Genomic DNA, 7,796 nt, shown 5'->3' with positions numbered 1-7,796 from the left:
CATAGACCAACTTCTTGGTGTGAATCCATATTGTTCCCCTAACCATAGTATAGCTGGATTCATCAGCTCCGGATCTTTTCCAATATATGTATTTGCTTAGATTACTTCAGACTAAATCAATTAGTGATGTGCAGATGTGAGTTATGAAAAGAGACATTGGTTTGAATAAAGGTAAAAGAAGATCAGATTTTTAAAAAGTAACCTTTGTGTGTGAAATAGATAATAATAAATGGACCTGTTATCAGAATATGCTATTCATTGAATGTTGTAGAGCTTATGAGAAGCTACTACAACACACTATTAGAAACACAGTTTTAGAAAATATGACAAGAACTGATCTATATTCATGTTCTTTGCCATAAGCAAACTGTTTTGTTTTGGCTTTTTTTGTCAAAAAATTATATATCTAACTCCTGCTTCAGTTAATACATGCTATCTGTATACATTGTCTATGCATATTCGAAAGAAGACAGTAGTTAGTTTAGAAAATATATTTGTCTAAAACATTGAATAGGAGAAGAGAAACTATTCTGATTTTTTAATGGGTACTTGAAACAATTTCAAGCCTTAGAGATAAAAAATTTATATTGGTCTTCTCTGTAAACATGAGTGAAACATGGAAAAACCCAAGCTTTTGTAAAAATATGAAGTACTACATGCTATAAGGGTCTGCAATTATAGAGTGGTCTGTATAAGAATTTATTGTAGAGGCAATTAGGTAAGCTACATTCTTACTGAAACAGTTACTACACAAGTGCTGCTATTGGGAGACATTTGAATATTAAACACATGATTATATATCAGATCTCATAACAGAAAATGAGGCAGTAATGGCCACTCAAATTACAGTTGACTCTTCTGGCTTTTTTACTCTTCAGGAGTAGTAAAGAGAATGTATATTTAGGTTGTCTGATGATCAACATTTGAAGGTCTTTAAATTCAGCTATTCATATAGTAAAAACATAGTTTTAGTTAAACAAAAATAGGTCCCACACCCTATTTTAATTTCAGTCCTAGTGTTGGACTATGAAAACCTGCTATTTGTGATATTTTGCTACTAATTCACCATTTCTCCTTACTTGGAGAACGGTGATACATTATGTAAGTGGTATTTCTTAATCTTTGATGCTGTTTAGTGGATAGTCTTATGATTTAAGGCGTGTGTTTATGTACCATACTGGCAGGTATTAGACAATATAACTATAAAGTCTTTGGGAACAATCAGACATTTTTTACTTCATACAAGCTCTTGCCCAAAGAGATCCAATTGTAGTAGTAGCTTTCAGGGCCCTGCATGCACCCACAGGCCTTCATGGCCCAGACCAGCCTCACCTGGTGGGTGCAGGTGATTAGCTGGGCCATGTTTGAAGCTTTCTGAACACTGCAGATTGTAAAAGTAAATGTTGCGGAAATGAGTAAAATATAACTGGAAAACATGAAGGGTAGAGAAAGTAGAGAACATGAGTCATTCAGAAATATTACAGAAAAGTGAGTGTATGTTTTCTGAAAATATACGACCCCCTATATTAATATATAGTATAGAGTATACTGAAGAAAATAAGATACTGTAATAGATGACACACATGAAAGGAAGTCCTTCCAATGCAATATGATAAAGAATCCAGTACAAAGGTTATTTAAATAGAATTTCTGTCATACAGTTAATGCTGGAGTTTTACAATCACCTTAAGCTCGTACTTTTGTGAAGTTAAATTCAGCCTGGATTAGTTATCTGAGATGGTTTACTATGCAGCACACCAGCTACAAAGAGGAGGTTGAGACACTAGGAATAAGCAGAATTGATAAGGACAACATTACTCCATTCTCCAGCAGAGTCAACTTTAACAGTGAAACTATAGTTTGATTTTTCAGCTTTTGCTACAAAATCCTGAGCAGAAGAAAAAAAGACACACACAAACAAAAAAAAGAGACACAAAGAGTCAGTGTCTGGGGATATTGCATCAGAAGAAACCCACAGATTTGGCCGCTGTGGGTGCCCAGCCTCACAGGAAATCCCTGCCTAAAATATATCCTTTAACTGGGAAAGAATCAGGCACATAGGAGTAGGATGAAGACACAAGCTATCGTGTTTACCATTACATATGGACACCAGCTAATTAGTCTTACAATAACAGGCTCAGAGGAAAAAAGACATGGGTGTCCTGCAACTTGATTGTCAAAATAGGGCCCTATGCCTGGGTAGGTAATGTAATATACAGGGAAGAAAATGAAAATAATTAAGAGACAATGTGTAAGAAATAAAAGTGCAAGAACAATTGTGATAGATGTAGAATTGTTACTAGATTGTATCTTTTCAGGTCTTGGGTTGTTTTTTATTTATTTATTTTGTGTGAAAGAACTAATAACAAGAGAGCTGTGCACTCATCCTCGGAGCTTAGTTCTCCATTGAATTTCACCTTTCTGAAGAGCGATCCTACTCTTCAGCAAAACTACATCAGCAAAAAAACAAAGTGGAAAATTGGCTCTGTGCTTGATTTTGTTTTAAAACAATTCCTATTCCTGGGTTACTTTCACTTTTAACTGTAACTATTCGAAGAGTCCTTAAAAAAGAGAGCTTTCACATCCATATTAAATAGTGGCCTTGGATGTAGGAGGAACAAAATATAAAATTTAGAAAAATAGGGATCAAAGTATACATTTAAATTAAGTTACCATTTAGCAGATGTACACGTTCTTTTCAGAATACCTTAACACTGTTGCGTAACTGATAACAAAGGAAGTGGACTTTGCTCTGCTAGGAAAAGAGATTAGACTGTATGATACAGACCCAGTAAGTTCTATCTTTATACTCTGTGTATAATGCAAAGTTCAGTATGTGAGAATAAATGCATTTTGGTGTGTTTATTGATCTATTCATATTTGAAAATATGTGTAATGGTTTTTCTTCCTGTCTCTGGTATTATAAGGCCCAAGTGAGAAAACAATAACAGTATAAGAAAAACAAAGAAAGTGCTATAGATGTACCATGCCATAGAAATTATATTATGTGCTCATGTGAATGGTTCATTTATCACTATACCATATTGACCAGTGCTGGATGTTTTGACGAAAGTCATAATCCCCTTGAAATACATAATTATGAAATAACATGATTAGAAAAGGTATATCTCTTTTAGCACCATCACAGTACTTGACATTAAGCCATCTTAACTATGAATCAGTGTGCATGAGCCTCATGTTAGGAAAGGCAAAGCTCCAGAGTGTAGGAGGGAAGAAAGTCTGAGCCTGTGCTAAACCCTGGTGTGGGGCCACCTATGTACCTATATTCACTTAAATGCAGCATGGTGGTGTTGGCCTGAATTTGCCATTATATTTAAGTTAGCTTCTGTGGAGGTTTCAGGTAACCAATGTTGAGAAAATAAGCCATGCTCAGCTGTGCTGGGGTAGAGCTAACACACAGAACATGGGATCAGGGTGCTAACTGTTTTTCTCATTTCTGAGCCTGATCTATGCCAAACTGCATAGGCACAGCCTTTGGTTTGCTTTGTGATCTGGGGGGGGGGTGGGGGGGTGGAAACCAGCAGCTTATATTCTTTATGTGTTCTCTTTTAGTTTAATTGTTGATAACTATTTGTAAGTAGTTTGAATAATATTCCATAGAAACAAATAATCATCTATGTATTGATTAAAGACAAAGAGATTGCAGACTTGGACTTTATGAGTCCTCATCTTTGGAACGGCAAGAGGAACTTCTAGCCCATCTAATCTGTCCTTTACTACTTGAGCGTAGACCTACATGACGACATGAAAGTGTTGTTTTCACTTGATGGTATTTCTTTTCCTAGTGACAAAGTCCTAGTCTCAGTTATACTGCTGTTCTCAATAATGGAGTTAAACCTTCATTGCTCTTAAGAGATACCCTTGGTACAAAGCAATCCTTGAAGGAAGTATGAAATTTTCTGAGTAGAAGGAGGTGAAAAAGACAGTGAGAACTATAACTATCTGGATATAGAATGGTGTGGTGTGACCAATTTCAGCAGAGCTTGTAACATAAGCTGAGTATTTGAATGAGATTTCTTAAATGGCAATCTAATTCAAAATTGTAGGCAGAATACTTATGCCATCCTTTGTTTACCTAAAATAACTAAGGTTACTGGTACTTCCAGTACCACCTGATACTCCCCAGGTGGCTTGTCTACTTTTAACTTTTCTTTTAGCATTTTACAATTGAGGCTGTTTCTCAATTTGTTATTTAGAAAAGAAACTGAAAACTAAGGAAACTGTATGTGAAATGGGATGTATGTAGTAAAACTTCAAAGACTTTATACTTCTCAGCTTCTAACTTAACCTAGTAACTTCACAAGAAATTATTCATGGACGGATGGAATATCTTCCTTATGAGTTTTCTATTAAAGTATTATTTGTATATACAGTAAGCCTCCAGTTTAGTCCCTTTAATAGCATCAGAATCCTGTGGAGTGAGCCAACTGTCATGAGTTGCTTTCTTTGGTTGGGCAGAAAGCAATGAGGAAAAGAGAAAACAGAAGAGAGATCATGTGTTTCACCAGACCTAAATAAGAGTGTGAAATATATTGAACTATATACAATTTTAACTGTGATTGTACTTTGGAAAGTTTTTCCTCTAAAAATAGTTCTGTGATATCTATTATGTTTCATTACTTTCCATGCCAAATTTGTTCAAGCAACAAGTAGAATGAAAGAGGGAAGGAGGTATCTGAGATGGTGACCTTTAAAAGTAATAGCATCTTTAAATGTGTCATATGTGGTTTCTGTAGAATGCGAGCAAGCCAATGCTGTGTAGATAAAACCTTAATGATGTGTGATTCATTACAATTCAATAAACTGTGCAAAACATGAATATGGGAAAAATTTAGCACTTCGACGTGCAGGAAAGTTCCTCAGAGGGATTTATTTTCAAATAAGTTTAAGAATGCTCCATTAGACTTCTCAAAGATGACAGGAAGTTATGCCAAGGTAACTAGGTCCCCTAAATGAGAGCAATAGCAAAGAAATAAAAAGGAATTTTGTATTCAAAAGCAACTTGAAAACCTTTAAATATAAATGAGATGAGAGACAGAAGTGCTGGGATAAGGTCCCACACTGAACACAGGCACTCTGAAAAGAAAGTATTGAAGCCACCCCTCTAGATTTTCTAGTGACATATTTCTTGGAGAAACCCTAAGCAGCAGCGAGAATGACAGATTGATGCCAAGTATTTTTTAAATTTGTTTTTTTTCTTGGTTAGATGCATTTCATTTGAAGCAAGAGCTTAACCCCCCTGCCTTGCTAGAATAAATTTGCTGGTTTCATTTCTAGGCTTGTGAACTCAGGTGAATCTTATACATAGGACATGCTTTTACTTCCCCATAAGCCATGAATTCAAATAAAGCAGTACTGCAGACGAAATTCTCAGGTTGTCTGCAGATTGAAACACATATCAAGGTATATGAAAGTGGGGAATCACCAGCCCATAGGGCTGTATCAACAGGTTTGGGTGCTCGCTCAAGACAGGACATGGAGCGGGTTAGTCCAGGGAAGTACTGTATTGTGTGCTTTGGCAAAAGGCAGTAGACAGACCCTCCTTAATTTCCAGAAACCTTACGTTGTCCCAGGGATGTATTTTGAATTGCCATCTTTGCAGACTCCCATTGAGAGTGAGGTCAAGTTCCATGTTTCTGACTCACCCATCACCACTATACGAGAGGTGCTTTTAGAGCAAATGTTACTATTGGTTTATAAGTGTTTTTATGCTCAGAAAGAGTATTTCAGTTAATCTGAATAACTTCTTGCCTTTAGAGGATTTTGCATGTGCAGTTGAGTGCAATATACAATACTTAAGCCAGAAAATTCACTCTGACTTAACTGTCACCAGAATTGATAAGGGAAAGAAAAAAAAAATCAATATATTGTAAAAGTAATTAGTAAACAGTAGATCACGCTGTTACACCAGCTTTATGTCATTTGTTTCAAAAGTCATATATCAATATCAAAATAGCTTAAAGGGACTACCTCGTGCTTCTGTCAGTAGTTTTAAGAAAGCAGAGACTGCATTAAGATCGAACATATAGCCATTAAAGGAAATAAGATGGCAAAAGCCACAATTGTTGTGTTGTCATACCTGTAAAGAAGAACATTAACTAGTTTATAAAGTGATAGTCTAAAAATACAAATCCATCATATGGTACAGGGAACTATCTTACAATGCTTCTGGGAAATCAGACTGACTATTATGCAATTACATTAAAATATGGGGTATGGGTCAAACTGGCTTACAGGTCTGAGTAAAAATGTAGGTTGGTGTCCAGTGAGACATACAAAAGTAACTGAGTTATAATGCACTGAGTAACTGGCTGAGAGGAATTCCATGGTCACATAAACAGTTGATAGCAAATGCAAAAACTGAACCTAGATATCTCAACTCTTGTGTGTATTCTTAACTACAGTCCTATCAGTTTTCTGTAGCTTTGCAGCATTTTTGTCTTACCCTGAGTGAAATATGTTACCTCATGCTAGAACTCTGCTTGTGAAAATTGTAATGCATGATTTAATTTGCAAGGTTAGTTTTCCTGATATTTTATTAACACTAATATCAATGCTATACTATAACAATAGTAGTGAAGCTCAAATCATAACAGGCCTAGATATTCACCTGCTGGTTGTCTGAGATGTAGCTAACATTTCATTTCTTATAATGCTTCATAAGCTCCAAAAACTAAATACATTTAACCTTCTCAACATCTTGAGGAGACTGGTGGATGAATTTTATTACCTCTGCTTTAAAGAGGAGCAAATGAGACTGAAAAGATTGCAAAAGACCAAGTTTAGAACTTAGACCTTGCTCCCTAGCTTGGACTGTGTTCAGTGGGAATATGTGCTATTTTTACAGCAGAGAGAGAAATAATCTCATTAAAAGTCACAAATAAATTCAGTTCTTCTGTGTATTTTTAGATAGCTGACAAACTTAGTGTAAATATCAGAGCTACTTGTATGCCATCCATAAAGGAAGGAGTAGCAGTTGTTTCCCCCAGTTTATCTTATCAATTTGCTGTTTGTGCAGCTAGTTTTGGAGTTCTTGAATACAATAAATATGCAGTAAGTAGAACCTATCCATAGTTTTAAAGATATACACATCCAAAAATTACAATATTTGAAAATTGGAAAATGGCTGACTAGTTTGAATCAGTTACATTAATAGCTTAATGAAAAATAAAAAATGTGGCAAACATCTACTTTGACTTATGACAAACCACACAGACAGAGTGTGGAGATCTGGGGTAGATTCATATTCTAAGGATCAGTTCCTGTACAGTTTAGGTGATATTATGCCATCTTCAGTTAAACACAGACTTATAAGGTTATTCTTATGGACTGATGATATTAAAAATAATCAGGCCAATATCAATTACTGGAAAATGAGGTTATTTTAAAGGTTTTTGTAACCATAAATCTGAGCTGGAAGGCCATCTTAGCATGTTCACTATGAATGACCTTCTTGTATGGTCAAATGTATTTTAGGATAGAAAAGGCCCTAATGTCTTTCAGAGGATATAGCAAAAGTCTTGCAACTTCTTTTCATAATTAATTTCTAAACTGAAATTTTATCTTCACTTACTAAAAAAACTTTACGTACCTAAGATTTTTGCATGATAGCAAGGTATAAACTCAAGGGGAGAGGGAATTATCAGATAATAAAATCTCCACAGTTTTCAAGCCTGTCAGCAGATTTTCAAAACTCAACAATATCAACAAGCCATAGAATAGTACTGTGCCTTATGTTATACCTGAATTACATCAGAATTAGTAAGATGCAATTT

The sequence above is a fragment of the Gymnogyps californianus genome, chromosome 4 (genome assembly GCF_018139145.2).
Source record: "Gymnogyps californianus isolate 813 chromosome 4, ASM1813914v2, whole genome shotgun sequence".
Classification (NCBI taxonomy): domain Eukaryota; kingdom Metazoa; phylum Chordata; class Aves; order Accipitriformes; family Cathartidae; genus Gymnogyps; species Gymnogyps californianus.
Note: the sequence above shows the minus strand (reverse complement) of the source record.